General features: G+C 45.4%; 1 long non-coding RNA gene across 2 annotated transcripts; it reads left to right on the forward strand.

Moving 5' to 3' along the window:
- Positions 1–304: 304 nt before the first annotated feature.
- LOC132813964 (uncharacterized) lies at positions 305–14,995 on the forward strand. Of its 2 annotated transcripts, XR_009644242.1 has the most exons (4): positions 306–342; positions 2,086–2,152; positions 7,947–8,053; positions 14,921–14,995. It is a non-coding gene; the product is annotated as an uncharacterized LOC132813964 (long non-coding RNA). The 2 variants fall into 2 exon arrangements; XR_009644243.1 differs by lacking the exon at positions 2,086–2,152 and having other exon boundaries at positions 305–342.
- The last annotated feature ends 1,366 nt before the right edge of the window (positions 14,996–16,361 follow it).

Here is a 16,361-nt window from a genome sequence, read left to right on the forward strand (position 1 = left end):
ACAAAATTAAAATTGACAGTACACCAGGTTATAGTCCAACAGGTTTATTTGGAAGCACTAGGGCTGCTGCTGCTACATCAGGTGGTTGTGTGTTTTTAACTTTGTCCCTCACAGTTGTAACTTATGAAAAGCAACAAAAGCCACGAAGCAGTGCGCATGCTCCAGCTAACAATAGTCGCAGGATGATTGATGTCAGCGGCGGACCAATGGAAGGATAGGGGCGGGGCTGGAGTACCTGGCTGGGCAGTTGGCCCTCCGACCAATCAGAGTGAATGAGAGGCGGGACTTGATTATACCACGTGACCATCGCGGAAAGGGCAGACGTGCGAGTGGAGAGCTGTGGTAAGGAAAGAAATAAACAGTCGGAAGCGGGAGGGAAATGGTGTTGGTCTGGGCTGAGAGGTTTTGCGAACATTTGGTGCACGTCGGAAAATACAAATTTGAAACTTACAGTCTCGTTTTTGCAGTAAACGGGAAAATACCTCATCTCGCGATTGACTCGAGTAAGTGCCACCATCTTTATTTGGGGCAACGATTCACTGGACACGTGCGGCCGCCATCTTTGAAGGGGGCAAAGTTCAGAGGGGTGAATGTGCAGCTCTCCCTGATAGAAAGTCATTGGGCAGGATTGACAGAGCACATTCACACCCAGGGAAATAGATTTTTTTTCTCCGGATTTGTTTCGTCATTCATTTAAATGATTTGGGTGTGAATAGAGGCGGTACAGTTAGTAAGTTTGCAGGTGACACCAAAATTGTTGGTATTGTGGTCAGTGATAAAGGTTGTCTCAGAATACAATGGGATATTGATCAGATGGGCCAATGGGCTGGGGAGTGGCAGATAGGGTTTAATTTAGATAAATGTGAGGTGCTGCATTTTAGAAAAGCATATCAGCGCAGGACTCACACACTGAATTGTATGATCTTGGAGAGTCTTGCTGAACAAAGAGACCTTGGAATGCAGGTTCACAGTTCCTTGAAAGTACAGTCACAGGTAGATAGGATAGTGAAGAAGGCATTTGGTATGCTTCCCTTTATTGGTCAGAGCGTTGAGTAAAGGAGCTGGACAGGACATTGGTTAGGCCACTTTTGGAATATTGTGTGCATTTCTGGTCTCCCTCTTATCAGAAGGAGGCACTGAAACTTGAAAGGTTTGAGAATTGATTTTCAAGGATGTTGCCAGGGTTGGAGGACTTGAGTTGCAGGGAGAGGCTTAATAGGCTGGGGCCATTTTCCCTGGAGTGTGATGTTGAAGAGGTTTCTCTAATCGTGAGGGGCATGGATAGCGTAAGTACACAAGGTGTTTACCCTGGGGTGGTAGAGCCCAGAACTAGAGGATATAGGTTAAGGGTGAGAGGGGAAAATTCAACAGGGACCTAAAGGGCAACAAAAATTGTAATATTTCAAAGGCATTTGAATAGGAAGGGTTCAAAGGGATGTCGGCCAAGTGCTGGCAAATGGGAATAGATTAGGTTAGAATATCTGGTTGGCATAGACGTGTTGGACTGAAGAGTCTGTTTCAGTGTTAGACATCTCTGACTGTGGGATCATAAAAGTGAACACTGCTCTGATTCGCCTCTGAGCTCCTTGATGTCCATTTGTTCATTATCTAGCTTCCTCGGTCTCTGAGTGTATTTTTGCTCTGTTTAGTATTTTACTATTACGTTCACAGACCTTTTTGTAAATGAATTGTCCACTGTTGCCCGGCTCCTGACCATATTACAGAGGAGGTAGTACTGGATGTCTTCAATCGTAGCAAGGTGGATAAATCTCTGGGACCTGTTAAGGTGTATCCCAGAAATTTGTGGAAAGCTAGGAAAGTGATGGCAGTGCCCCTCCATAGATATTTATATTGTCATTGGTGACTGAAGAGGTGCTGGAAGGCATGTGCCATTATTTAAAAAGGTGGTAAGGAAAGGCCAGGGAACAAGAAATCAGTGAGCCTGAAGTCAGTGGCAGGCAAGTTGTTGGAAGGGAATCTGAGGGACGGGATATACATGTATTGGGAAAGATGAGAAATGATGAGGGATAGTCAACATGGCTTTGTGTGCGAAATTCTCTCTCTTACTTGATTTTTTTTTTGAAGATGTGACAAAGATGATTGAAGGCAGACTGTGGACGTTGTCTATATGGACATTGAACAAAGCAGACTGGTTAGTATGGTAAGATAACATGAAATGTTGGGAGAACTAGCCATTTGGATACAAAACTGGCTTAAAAGTAGGAGGCAGAGGGTGGTGAAAGACTGTTGCTTTGTGGACTGGAGGTCTGTGAGCAACAGTGTGCTGCAGAAATGGATATTGGGTCCTTAAATAATTGACTTGGATGTGAATATGAGATATGGTCAGTAGGTTTACAGAAGACACCAAAATTGGAGGTGTAGTGGCCAATGAAGAAGGTTAGTTCAGAATGCAACAGGATCTTGACCAGATGGGCCATTGGGGCGAGGAATGGCAGACTGGGTTCAATTTAGACAAATGTAAGCTGTTGGATTTTGGAAAGGAAAATCAGGGCAGGACTTATACACTTAATGGTAAAGTCCTTGGGAATGTTGCTGAACATAGAGACCATGGAGTGCAGGTTCATTGTTTCTTGAAAGTAGAGTCGCAAGTAGGCAGGCTAGTGAAGGTAATGTTTGGTATGCTTATTTATTGGTCAATGCATTGAGTGCAGACGCTGGGGCGTCAGATTGTGGCTGGACGGGACATTGATTAAGCCATTTCAGGAATTCTGTTTTAAGCTTGAAATCCCCTGTTCTGGAAAGGATGTTGTGAATCTTGAAAGAGTTCAGATAAGATTTACAAAGACTTTGCTAGGGTTGGAGGATTTGGGCTACAGGGAGAGGCTGAATTGGCTAGGTTAATTTCCCTGGAGAGTCAAAGACTGAGAGGTGACTTCATGGAGATTTATAAAGTCATGAGGGACATGGATAAGGTGAACAGCCAGGGTCTTTTCCCCCAAGTTAGGTGGGTTCAAAACAAGATCACATGGGCTTAAGTTGAGATGGCAAAGATTTAAAACGGATCTAAGGGGCAAAGGTTTCAAGCTGTGTGTGTGGAATGAGCTGTCAGATGATGTAGTGGAGGCTGATAAAATTACATTTGAAAGGCATCCGATTGGATACATGAATAGGAAGGGTTTCCAATGATACGGACCAATTACGGGCAAATGGGGCTCCATTTGTTGAGGATTCCTAGTTGGCATGGACAAATTGGACCAAAGGTCTGCTTCTGTGCTGTACATCTCTATGGCACTAATAAATGAAAATAAGTTGTGTTCCTCTTTTGTGGAGAGCTAGCAGAAGCACAGATAATTGTCCTTGGAGCTGAGAAGTGATGTTAACCAGGTGCAAATTTGTTTCTAGGATATTAAATTTGCAGAGAGAGGGGAAATGTTAACAATGTCACAATTTTAGTAACTATTTTCATGTAATTGGCAAGTAATATGTGAACATTATTTTATTCAGTAAGTTCTGAGCATCTGGAACAGTCTGAATGGCAGCTGGACAGACTCAGCAGTTATTCATAAACAGATTGGAATTTTACATTTTAAGGGAAGATTTGGGGGGCGATGGGCAAATAGGAAGGGAATTTGGACAGATGTGCAGCATCTCCGGAGGGAGAGAGTACAGCCCCAATGGGCTGAATAGCCCCCAGTCCCCGTGCTCTGTGACACTGCCCCATTGACTGTGAATATTGAAGCTCATCCGAGGGCAGAGAGAGGGAGGATCCCACCACTCACCTCACAACGGGCCCCGGATGATTGATGCCAGCGCAGGCCAATAGGGGGCAGAGGGCAGTACTGGAGGACCAGGTCGTACCAGTTTGTCCTCCAACTAATCGGAGTGAATGAGGGCATCCTCAAGGCTGGAACTAAAGGAAGGCACATATCACAGAGATTTGAGAAACTGGAGGACATGAGATAGGGAGCGTTCTGTGGCTGGTGAGGAATTATATAAATAAGGAAGAGTTGTGAGGCTGGATGAGGTGACAGTAATCGGGAGAGTTGTGAGGATGGAGGAATTTAGAGTTAGTGAGAATTAGTCATAATGTTATACAGCAAGGAAACAGGCCCTTTGGTCCAACCAGTCCATGCCAACCATAATTCCAAACTGAACTAATTGTACCTGCCTCTGCTTGGTCCACATCCATCCAAATATTTCCTATTTATGTCCTTATCTGAATGTCTTTTAAATACTGTAATTGTATTCACAGCTACCACTTCCTCTGGAAGTTCATTCCACGTGTCTAAATTGGTTTTTTTTTAAACCCTAATGTCTTTTCTCAAATCTTTCTTATTTCTTCTCAAAATGAATGCACCCGAGTTTTGAATCCCCCTCTCCCCCGGCTATTCACCTTGTCTACACTCTTTCTGATTTTATAAACCTCGAATAAGGTCACCCCTCAACCTCGTGCACGCCAGTGAAAAAATTCCCAGCCTATCCAGCCTCTCCTTAGAACACAATCCCTCCATTCATGGCAACATGCTGGTAAATCTCTTCTGAACCTGCTCCAATTTAATAATATCCTTCCTATAACAGCACAAGGCCTCCCCAGTGTCCTGTACATCCTCAACATAACGTCCCAACTCCTGTACTCAAAGGTTTAAACAGTGAAGGCAAGCATGCTAAATACCTTCTTAACCATCTACATGTGACACAGACTTCAAAGTTGTGAAGCCCTCGGTCTCTCTGTTCCCATATCACTACTCAAGGCCCTACTTTTATTGAGTGTAAGTCCTGCCCTCATTTGTTTTGTCAGGATGTTATATTTTGCATTTATTCCAATCCAAAAAAATTGAGTATAAAGGCAGTAGGAGTATAATTAAGAGGGAGATCAGGAGGCAAAAAAGGGACGTGAGATAGCTTTGGCGAATAGGTTTAAGGATAATCTAAAGGGCATTTGTAATCATTGTGATCTCCTCTGGAGTAGAGATGACCTGCATAAGAAGGATGGATTGTACCTGAATTGGAAGGTGTCTAATATCAAGCAGGGAGATTTGTTAGATACTTGGGAGGCATTAAACCAGTGAGGGAGTGGGTGTAAATCCAAGAAGATAGTGAGAAAGGAGGTATGTCTGAGACTGGTACAGTTCAGAAGTCAAATAGTCAAGGCAGGCAAGGGCAAGGCACAGAATGAAGTCAGACTCAGCAGTTGCACTGCATTTACCTCCACGCACGAGGTCTGACACAGAAGGCAGATGAGCTCAGGGTATGGTCTTGAACATGGCACTGGGATATTATCGCAATTTCAGAGGCATCACTCAGGGATGGGTAGGACTGGCAGCTTAATGTTCCAGGGTATAGATGCTATAGCAAGGATAGAAAGGGGGACAAGAGAGGAGGGGGGGTGGCATTTTTTATTCAGGATAGCATTATGTTTTTGCTGAGGGAGGATATTCCTGGGAGTACACCTAGTGAGGTTATTTAGGTGGAACTGGGAAATAAGAAAGGGATGATCACCTTATTGGTGTTTTCTGCATGGATTTCGTCTGGATCCTCTGGTTTCCTCCCACAGTCCAAAGATGTAGGTTGGATTATCCAGGCTGAATTACCCACAGTGTTCAGGGATGTGCAGGTTGGGTGGATTATCCAGGCTGAATTACCCACAGTGCTCGGGGATGTGCGGGTTGGGTGGCCCTGGGAAATGCAATGTTACAGGGGGACATTAGTATCTCTGCGTCAGTATCAGTGTGTTGCGCTGAATGACCTGCTTCCACACTGTTGGGAGTCTCCGATAATTCTACTAGTTTTAAAATAGTTACAGAAAATAATAGACCAGATCTACAAGTTAAGGTTCTGAATTGGACAAAGTCCAATTTTGATGGCACAAGGCAAGAACTTTGGCCCCTCCAGCCTGCTCTGCCATTCAATAAGATCAGGGCTGATCTTTTCATGGCCTCAGCTCCACATTCCTGCTCTCTCACCATAACCCTTAATTCTTTCCCTGTTTACAAATCTACATTTTGCCTTAAAGGCATTCAAATGCTGCAGTCAGCAGGGAACGCCACAGATTCACAACCCTTTAGCTGAAGAAGCTCCTCCTGATCTCAGTCCTAAATCTGCTCCACCTTATTTTGAGGCTATCCTCTGTAGTTTGACCCGCCCTCAGTGGAAATAGCCTCCCTGTTTCTGTCTTATCTCCTCCCCTCATAATTTTATTTGTTTCCTCTCCAACCTTCCATTCTTCTAAATTACAATGACTATAGAACCAGGTTTCTCAATCTCTCCACATACACCACCCTCTCAACTCCCAACTCAAACTAGTGACCCTCCTCTGTACTCTCTCCAGTGCCAGTACATCCTTGCTCATATAAGGGGACCAATCCTGTACACAGTACTCCAGGTGTGGCCTCCCCAGCACCCTGTACAGCTGCAGCATAACCATCCCTCTAGCAATGAAGGACAATATTCCCTTCACTGCCTTAATTACCTGCTGTACCTGCAAACCAGCTTCCTGTGATTCATGCACAAGGGCACCCAGCTCCCTCTGCACATAACGGACTCATAACGGCACACAAACCAACAGCCACGCTCAGACAACAACTTCCTAGAACAAAGGAGCCAATACCCAACATGAGCAAAACTAATGTAGTTTATAAAATACCATGCAAGGACTGCACAAAACACTATATAGGACAAACAGGAAGACAGCTAACAATCCGCATCCATGAACACCAACTAACCACGACACGACCAGCTATCCCTAGTAGCCACACACTCAGACAACAAGCAACATGAATTTGACTGGGAAAACACTACTATCATAGGGCAAGCCAGACAGAGAACAGCCAGGGAATTCCTAGAGGCATGGCATTCATCCACAAACTCCATCAACAAACACATCGACCTGGACCCAATATACCAACCACTACAGCGGACAGCTGAAACTGACACCCGGAAGCGGCAAGGACAGACCACTATAAATACCGGAAGAAACATCAAAGAAACGCTTTGCAGGAGGCTCCACAGCACTGATGATGTCTCCTAGCCAGGGGACGAAACGTTTGCAACTAAAACTTCCAGCTCGGCGAACAGAACCACTACAACAAGCACCCGAGCTACAAATCTTCGCACAAACTTTGAACATTTGTTAGAATATTATGTGCAGTTCAGACCTGCCTCCGATCAGAAGAGTGCTGTGAAACTTGAAATGTTTCAAAAAAGGATGCTGTTAGGGTTTTAGGATTTGAGGTTGGAGGCTGGGGCTGTTTTCCCTGGAGTGCCATAGGCTGAGCGGTGATGTTATGGAGGTTTATACTATCATGAGGGGCATGAATAGACTAAATTGAACAAGGTCTTTTCCCTGGAGTGGTGGTGTCCAGAAGTAGAGGGCATTGCTTTAGGGTGAGTGGATAAAATTTCAAAGGGGCCTAAAGGACAACTCTTTCCTACAGTGGGTGGAATGAGCTGCCAGAGGAAGTGGTGGAGGCTAGTACAATTAAAACATGTTAAAGGCATCTAAATAGACACATGATATGATTAGGAAGCGTTTACAGGGCTATGGGCAAAATGGGAATGGATTAGGTTCGGATACCTGGTTGGCATGGATGAGTTAGACCGAAGGGTCTGTGTCGGTGATATACATCTCTGACTGTGGGATCATAACAGCTTATACTGTTCTGCTTCATCTCTGGGCTCCCTCATGACCACTTTGTCAATATCTAGCTTCCTCAGTCTCGAACAATGGGTGTATTTTTGGTCTGTTTATTATTTTACTATTACTTTTACAGACGTTTTAGTAAGTTAATTTTTCACTGCCGCCGAGCCCCTGACCATGTGCTGCTTATTAATATTTTTCTGGAAAATCTTTGACTGTCAAGAATTCTTTTTTCCAATAAACATGTGTGTTTTCCTTCCATTTCTGACGATCAAATTCTGCACCATTTTCATTCCCTGTAATCCGTTTTGCACTCCCTGAAACATCATGTGTATTTCTCCTTCCACAGATCCCAGTGATTAATGCCAAAGCCCTGTTGCCTGGGGAGAGGGTGATGTTTGACTTTCTTGTACAGCTGCAGATTGTGTGGGGAAGGTGCTCCCACAATGTGGTTGGGTAAGAGACATTACACATTATTCATTACAGTAACAGTGATGATTTGAAGATGATGTCCAAATCAAGAACAGTTGTAATTTTATTGTCCTGCTTATAATTTCACAGAACTATTATTGGGAACTTTAGACATCAGGCCAGAGAAGGATGGTATTAGGTCAGGTGACCAAAAGCATTGCCAAATAAGCAGGTTTTAGGAATATCTTAAAGGAGGAAAGCAGACCTGTGAGGTTTTAGCTGCGGATTTCAGACCTTGTTGCTTTGGCAACTGTAAAAGCAGCCACACAGGTGAGGTAATGAATTAACAGATCATTGGGAGTCTCGAACAGAATGGGTTGTCGAGGTCTCAAAGGGTGTGAGATACAGCGAGCTGGGGATGGTCACAACCAAAAATTACATCAAGGGTGAGAATTTTAAATTGAGGGATGTGGGCCGGATGCTGGCAAGTGAGACTAGATTGGGTTGGGATATCTGGTCGGAATGGACAGGTTGGATTGAAGGGTCTGCTTCCATGCTGTACATCTCTGTGGGTCTATGTTGTTGATTATGAATAGCAGCCTTTTGATGGATCAACAAGTTTTCGAACAAGGGAGTACTTGGGCAGAGATTTAGTTTTTCTTGAGATTACAGGGAGGTTGAATGTGGGAAGTTGGCCAGGAGTGTGTTTGGATAATGAAGTCTCGAGATAACACAAGGTGGGTGAGAGTTTCTGAGCTGAGGTGAGGGTGGAATCAGCTAGAAATAGTGGTGTTGGAGTGGGACTAGGCTGTCCCCCTCACCTCACCTCTGGGATTCAGCTGGTTGTCAGGTTGTGAATCAGGGCAGTACCACAATCGGGAGCTGAGTGGCCCTGGTGGAGCCTAAAATGAGTGTCACTCAGCTGGCTGTTGCTGAGCAGCTGCTGCTTGGTAGCCCTGTTGATGACTACTTCCATCACTTTACTGCTGATCGAGTATGGACTGATAGAGGGAAATTTCCTGGGTTGGATTGCCCTGTGTTTGTGTTGAACATGCCTGTTCTACATTGTTGTTCGATGCCAGTGCTGAAGCGGTACGTGGCTTGGTGGATGGCAAGTTCTGGAGCACAAGCCATCTGTACTATTTCCAGAATATTTGCAGGACCTGTAGCCTATGCACTACTTAACCATTTCTTGATGTTATTCAAACTGAATTGATGTGAGAGGCCCCTCCATCAGTAAGGGTGGGGATACCTGTGATGCGTCCTCCAGTGAGTCGTTTAATTGTCCATCGCTGTTCACAATTGGGTGTGGCAGAACTGCAGAGCTCCGATCTGTTCCATTGGATGTAGAATCACTTAACTCTATTGCTTGCTGCTGATGCTGTTTGATATGCACGTAGTCCTGTTTGGTAGCTTCACCAGGTTGGCACTTTGTTTTTAGGTATGCCTGGTGCTGCTCTGGGCATGCCCTCCTTTCCTGTCCATTGTGATGGGTGAGAGTGGGATTTACAAACCCATGAGATTACAGATTGTGCTGGAGTACAGTTCTGCTGCTGTTATTATCCCACAGTGCCTCAGAGGTACCCAGTTTAAGATCTAACATCTCTTCAAAGTATATCCCATTTAGAATGGTGATAGTGCCACTCAACACAATGGAGATTTTTCTTAACTTTAAGGCAAGACTTTGTCTCCAAAAGGAATATGTGATGGTCGCTCGTACCGATACTGTCATGGGCAGATGTATCTGCAGCTGGTCAATTCATAACAATGAGATCGAGTGTGTTTTTCCCTCTTGTTGGTTCCCTCACCACCCACTGCAGACTCAGTTGAGCAGCTATATCCTTTAGGACCTGACCAGCTCAGTCAGTAATTGTTGCAGAGCTCTCCCTCCCCATCATCCCTCTCCATTGCTCCACTGTTACTCAGTTATCAAACTGCTGACCACATTCCCACTACTCGATTAGGTGCAGCTTCCTCCAATGAAGCATTATAATGGTTAAACCCGTTGCCTGACAAATTTCTTTCCCTTACTGCTGAGCCCCTCCCTCTCCCTGGGAACTCTGAGGCAGAACTACACTCTTCGTAATATTGCTCTCATATCTGTAACCCCAAGGTGACCTTCTGATCAGGTATCTACACAATCACTAACACCAGGAATTCCAATCTCTGAAACGTTGTTTGTCTCCTCCTCCCCCCAGCTCCATTGCTACTGAAACCCCTTACCCGCGTCGGTGTCGCCTTAAACTTGATGAATCTGAAGCGGAACCCTTGATTCCGTGACTGACCCAGAAGCTGGTTTCAGACTCCCCCATGATGGGAAACATCCTCTCACGATTTATCCTGTCAAACTCCTTAAGTGTCTGGTGGTGGGGTCTGATTGTAAGTGGTGGAAATGGCAGAGGATGATGTGTTGTATCTGGGTGGAAGGTAAGGACTTAGGGAGGGTTCTATCCTTGCAGTTGGATGTGTGGGTTTCAAAGGCAAAGATGCCGGACGCGGAGGAGACACTTTCAATGGTATTAACAACGTGGGAGAGAAAATTGCAGTCCTTGAAATACGGGGCCATTTGTTATGTTCAGGCTTTACTGGAACACTGCAGTAAGCACGAGACAGGGATGTTGGCCAGGGAACAGGCTCGTGTGTTAAAGTGACAGGCAGCTGGAAGCTCGGGGTCTGTTTTTGCAGCAAAATGTAGATCATCGTCTGCCATTTCCACCACCTCCACTGAGATGCTGCCAGACACTGGTTCCTGTCCCCTCCATTAACAGCTATGCACCCTCCCAGCCAGATCATAATCCATTCCTTTGTCTTTCCAAATGTTCCGGTCTCTCTCTGGGTTCTGTCCCTGCCTATTATTTACTCTTTAACCCCTATCTCCTGCAGTATAAAGATCTGCAGGTGAGTTGAATTGGCCAAGCTAAATTTCCCATAATGTTCAGGGATGTGTAGGTTAGGTGCATTAGTCAGGAGGAATATACAGTAATAGGGTAGGGGAATGGGTCTGGGTGGGATACCCTTCGGAGGGACGCTGTGGAACTTTAGGGCCGAATGGCCTGTTTCCATGCTGTCAGGATTCTAATGTTCCCAGCTCCCATCGGTCCTGAGGAAGGGCCACTGGACAGATTCCTGTTCCCAGATGCTGCCAGACCTGCTGAGCTTTCCCAGCACCTCCTGCTTGTTGTTCCTGATTGACACCATCCATCCACCTTCCGGGTTTGATTCAGGCAGGGGGAGGATCCCACCACTGACCTCACAATGGGGTCCAGCTGATTGATGGCAGCTTCGGACCAATAGGAAAAGGTGGTGGGACTGGTGGACCAAGTGGAACCAGCTGGTCATCCAAACAATGGGAGTGAATGAGGGGCGTGGCCAGTGGGATGACACGTCACCAGTAACTCCGCCTGTGCAGAGCCACGTGACTCGGCCGTTGGTGAATGTGGGAGACACAAACAGGGAAGGGGAGAGTGGCCTCGGAGACAGGGAGATAATGAGTCACTTTAGACTGGGAAGTTTTAATTACACTCTGTGTAGGTCGTTAATCTGAATTAGAAACTCTTTCCCACGTTTGCATCAGATGGGAAAATGGCTGCAGCCCTCAGGCATTGATAGGTCCTGGACTATGGCCGCCATCTTTATTGGGGGCAAGTCATAGTGAGGCACATGTCCTCTTCCAAGGATGGGGGGTGTGTACGATTTGAAGAGAGGCATTTACACATCAAGCACATACCAAGAGAACAGTATGTCTTTATATTCTTCCTGCACTGGCTCTGTGTTTTGTTTTGAGTTCATTTCATAGGATATTAAATCAGAATAATTGAGGTTGGGATCTCAAAAGCAAGTTTTTGCAGTCAATGGAGTCATCAGGATCTGAATATCATTGGCATTTAACTGTGGAAGGAGAAAGGTTTGTCTGTTCTATTTGTGGGAAAATATCTCCAATATTTTTGTTAAGCAGAAAGATGTACAAATTCGTGGTTGGATCACCCTTTGGGTGTGTGCTCTGTTCTGGGCCCTGCAGCTGAGGAAGGAAATATTGGCCTGAGAGGGAGCACAGATTTATCCAAATTACACCTTGTCTCTTTGTAAGAACTCTCAGATTTAGACCCAGTTACCCACTTCATGATGTTAACCTGTAAACTTCATATTTTCAATTAGCTGCAAACTTCCCATTTAAACTCCTTTTGGACTCAAATTCCAGTACCTTTTCAGGTGGAATGTTCCAGATTCTGATAACTCTCTGTTCATTCAGAAGCTGTTGACTCTGGGGTTACAAAGGGCTGAATTGAAAGATGAGGTGCTGTCCCTGAGCTCCCATTGAGATGCATTGGAACAGGACAGGAGGCTGAGGGCAGTGTAGGTGTGAGCAGACAATGAAAATGACAGGGCTGCACTGTGAGGGCTGCTTGGCTCAATGAGACTGTTTTGGAGTTGGGTGTAAACAGACTGATGTGAGACAGGGAGAAGGTGAAACAAAAACTCAGTTTTAGTTCAGGCCGTTCAGAAATTCCCATGGTCCCATTGGGAACAGCCAGTTTTTAAGTGATACCTGCGGAGTATTTGTGAACAGTTTTTAAGGTAGTTTTCCTGAGGGCAGTTGAGAGCTAACCACATTGCTGTGGGTCTGGAGTCACATGTCGGCCAGACCAGGTGAGGATGACAGTTTCCTTCCCTACAGGACATTAGTGAACCAGATGGGTTTTCTAACAATCGACAATAGTTTCATGGTCATCATTCGCCTTTTCATTCTAGATTGTATTGGATTCCGATGCTGCCATCAGCCATGTTGGGATTCTAACCCTAATCCTCGGAACATTGCACACGTCCCTCATCTGGCAGGAATACCATTAAGCTATTTCCTCCCTTTTTAGCAATGTTTAAAAGAAAGTTCCATCATTCTACGTGTACAATGTGAGATAAAATACTGCAACGTCCATGTGTCAGCCTCTCCTAAAGGTCAATCAACATAAATTTGTTTGGGGGCGAAATATTTCACTTTTTTGGGGGGGAAGGGGGTTTAATAAACAAATATGAATCGAAATAAAAATCTTATGCCACGGACATGTAATTTCTGAAGGCGGAGGGGGATTACAGAGACAGGGAGGGTTGTGGGGCCAGAGGGGGACTGTTGTCCAAACATCACTGTGGTGTACATGGACTGCAGCATTTCAGGGAGGCGGTTAACCACCACTTTCTCCCAGACAAGTAAAGGTGGCCAATAAACACTGGTCTGGGCAGCAAAGGCACCCCCCCAGTGAATAAAACCAAGCAGTGACCTCTCTGAGCTGACTTGCTGTGAAGGTAAAAACCTCTCTGGAAATGGAGTGGGCAGAGAAGAGAAACAGTGACATTTCCCAGCTGCCCTCAGAGAGACCTCCCCCTTGGAAGTACTCAGAGCCGGGGATCAGCTCAGTGAGTTTCAGTCTCTTCAAACATCAATTATAGTCAGTTTGATTTTATTAAATCTACAGTAGTGAGTAAGGTGAGGATTTCTTTTTAATGTCTTACGGTCTCTTGATTAAATGTTTAAGATATGAAACATAAGCATTAAGTTATTCTCGGGCAGTATTTTTAGAGCAGTAAGACTGTGCCTTTGTCTTGTTCTGTAGGTTGTTAAGGCAGAGAGATGGCCTGTTGTAGAGTGGCGTGCTGTTCCTGTTGGATGTGGGAGATTAGGGAGAGTTTCAATGATCCTGATGATTATGTCTGCAGGAAATGTGATTGCAAATCCTATTGGATCACATGGATTGGTGGAGGAGTGATTAAAGGCACTGAGGAATTGACAGGAGCCGCGGGGTGTGATCGGTAGCAGTCTGAGAATTGCAGGATACTGCAGATACAGTCAGGTAGATGGTTACCTCCAGGAAAGCTAGGAGGGGCAGGTAGGTACTGCAGGAGTCTCCTGTGGCTATCCCCATCTCAGACAAGTATACTGTTTTGGAAAATGTAGGTGGTAATAGACTTTCAGGGGAATGTAGCACTGACAGTCAAGTTACTGGTAATGAGACTGGCTTCTAACATAATGTGAGGTAAATCCAGTTCCACATGATCGATGGTGATAGGGGACTCTCTAGTCAGGGGTACAGTCTGCCATTTCTGCAGCTGACAGTGAGACATTGTACATTGGTACCAATGGCATAGGAAGGGGAAAGCATGGGGTCCTGACGAGCAGGGAGATTTGCTCGTGCCACTCGGGAGGCATTAAACCAGTGAGGGAGTCGGGGTAATCCTAAAGAGATAGTGAGAAAAGAGGTGAATCTGAGGCTGGTACTGTTCACCGGTCAGACTGTCAAGGCAGGCAAGAGCAAGTCACAGAATGAGGTGCGACGGACCAGTTGCACTGCATTTATTTCAGTGCAAGAGACCTGACAGGTCAGGCAGATGGGATCAGGGTATGGTTTTGGACATGGCACTGGGATATTAAAGCAATTACAGAGGCATCACTCAGGGATGGGTAGGACTAGCAGCTTCATGTTCCAGGGTATGGATGCTATAGCAAGGATAAAAAGGGGGCAACAGACCAGGGGGAGAGGTGTTTTTGATTAGAGATAACATTATGGCTGGGCTTCGGGAGGATATTCCTGGGAGTACATCCAGGCAAGTTATTTGGTTGGTATTGAGAAATAAGAAAGGGGTGACCATCTTACTGGGATTGTATTATAGACTCTCTCCCAATAGTCAGCGGGGAATTGAGACACAATTTTACCAGGAGATCTGTATTATCTGTAAGAATAACATGGTTGCAATGATAAGGGGTTTTAACTTTACCAACATGGCCTCGGAGTGCTGTAGTGTTAAGGGCTTGGATGGAAAGGTATTTGTTCAGTGTGTACGAGAACATTTCTGATTCAGTTTGTAGGATGTACCTTCTAGAGAAGGAACAAAACCTGACCTGTTTTCTTTATTCATTCACAGGATGAGGCTGTCACTGGCTCGGCCAGCATTTCTTGCTGCGTTTACCCAGAGGGCAGTTAAGAGTCAACAACGTTGCTGTAGGTCTGGAGTCCCATGCAGACCAGACCAGGTAAGGATGGCATTTTCCTTCCCTAAAGGTCATGAGTGAACCACATTGGTTTTTTCAACAATTGACAATGGATTCCTTGTCGTCACTAGATTATTTTTTCCAGATATTTATTGAATTCACGTTCCCAAATCTGCCGTGATGGGATTCAAACCCGGGTCCCCAGAACGTTATCTGGGTCTCTGGACTAACTGTCTAGTGATAATTTCACTCCGTCATCGCTGCCTCTTAGAAAATGAGGCAGGGTGAGTGACTGAGGTATCAGTGGGGCAGCACATCAGCACTAAAGACCCCACAGTATTGTGGCTCAGTGGTTAGTGCTGCTTCCTCAGCTCCAGGGACCTGGGTTTGATTCCAGCCTCGGGCGACTGTATGTGTTGGCACATTCTCCCCAGTGTCTGTAAGGGTTTCCTTCGGGTATTTTAGTTTGCTCCCGCAGTCCAAAGATGTGTAGGTTAGTTGGATGAACCATGTTAAATTTCCCATAGTGTCCAGGTGCAGTATATGAGGTTTTGGGATGTGCAGGCAAATCTCTGCCTGATGTGAAAAGATCCCTGTGGGGTCTTGGACAGAGGTCAGAGGGAGGTGTGGCCGCATGTTTTACATCTCCCATGGCGGTCAGGGAGGGTCAAGGGTGTGGAGCGTGAGTTGGTGAGAGGATGTGGACCCAAGAAGGGAGTTGCAGAGGGAATGGTCTCTTCGGAACACAGATAGGGGTGGGGAGGGAAATATGTCTCTGGTGGTGGGGTCTGACTTCACGGAGCAGAAATAAGAGGTTAATATGCTATATCTGGAGAGTAGTGGGGTGGAAGGTGAAGATCGCAGGGTTATATTCTTTATTGTGGCTGGAGGGGTGGGGTAAAGGCGGAGGTGCGGGAAGTGGAGGGTATATGTTGGAGGGCATTGTTCATTAAGTCGGAAGAAAACTATGGTCCATGAAGTAGGCCTTTCTGGGATGTCCTGGAATAGAATCCAAAGAGATGAAACAAATATATCACAGACAAAAGATTAACTGGACCAGACAATATGACCCCTTAAAGGTCAACAAGGCTGCCTATGGAACCACAGGGGGTGTGAAATATATGCAAATATTTCACATCATTTTTACTGGAGAAGTATATGGAAGCTCGAGAGATTGGAGAAATAAACAGTGATAACTTGAAAAGTGTCCATGTTACAGAGGAGGTGGGACTGGATGTCCTAAATTGCATCAAGGTGGATAAAGCCCTGGAACTTGATCAGGTGTATCCTGGAACTTCCTGGAAATCTAGGGAAGTGATTGTTGGGCCTCTCCTGAGGTATTTGTATCGTTGATAGCAAAAGGTGAGGTGCCAT

The sequence above is a fragment of the Hemiscyllium ocellatum genome, unplaced genomic scaffold, assembly GCF_020745735.1.
Source record: "Hemiscyllium ocellatum isolate sHemOce1 unplaced genomic scaffold, sHemOce1.pat.X.cur. scaffold_585_pat_ctg1, whole genome shotgun sequence".
NCBI classification, from domain to species: domain Eukaryota; kingdom Metazoa; phylum Chordata; class Chondrichthyes; order Orectolobiformes; family Hemiscylliidae; genus Hemiscyllium; species Hemiscyllium ocellatum.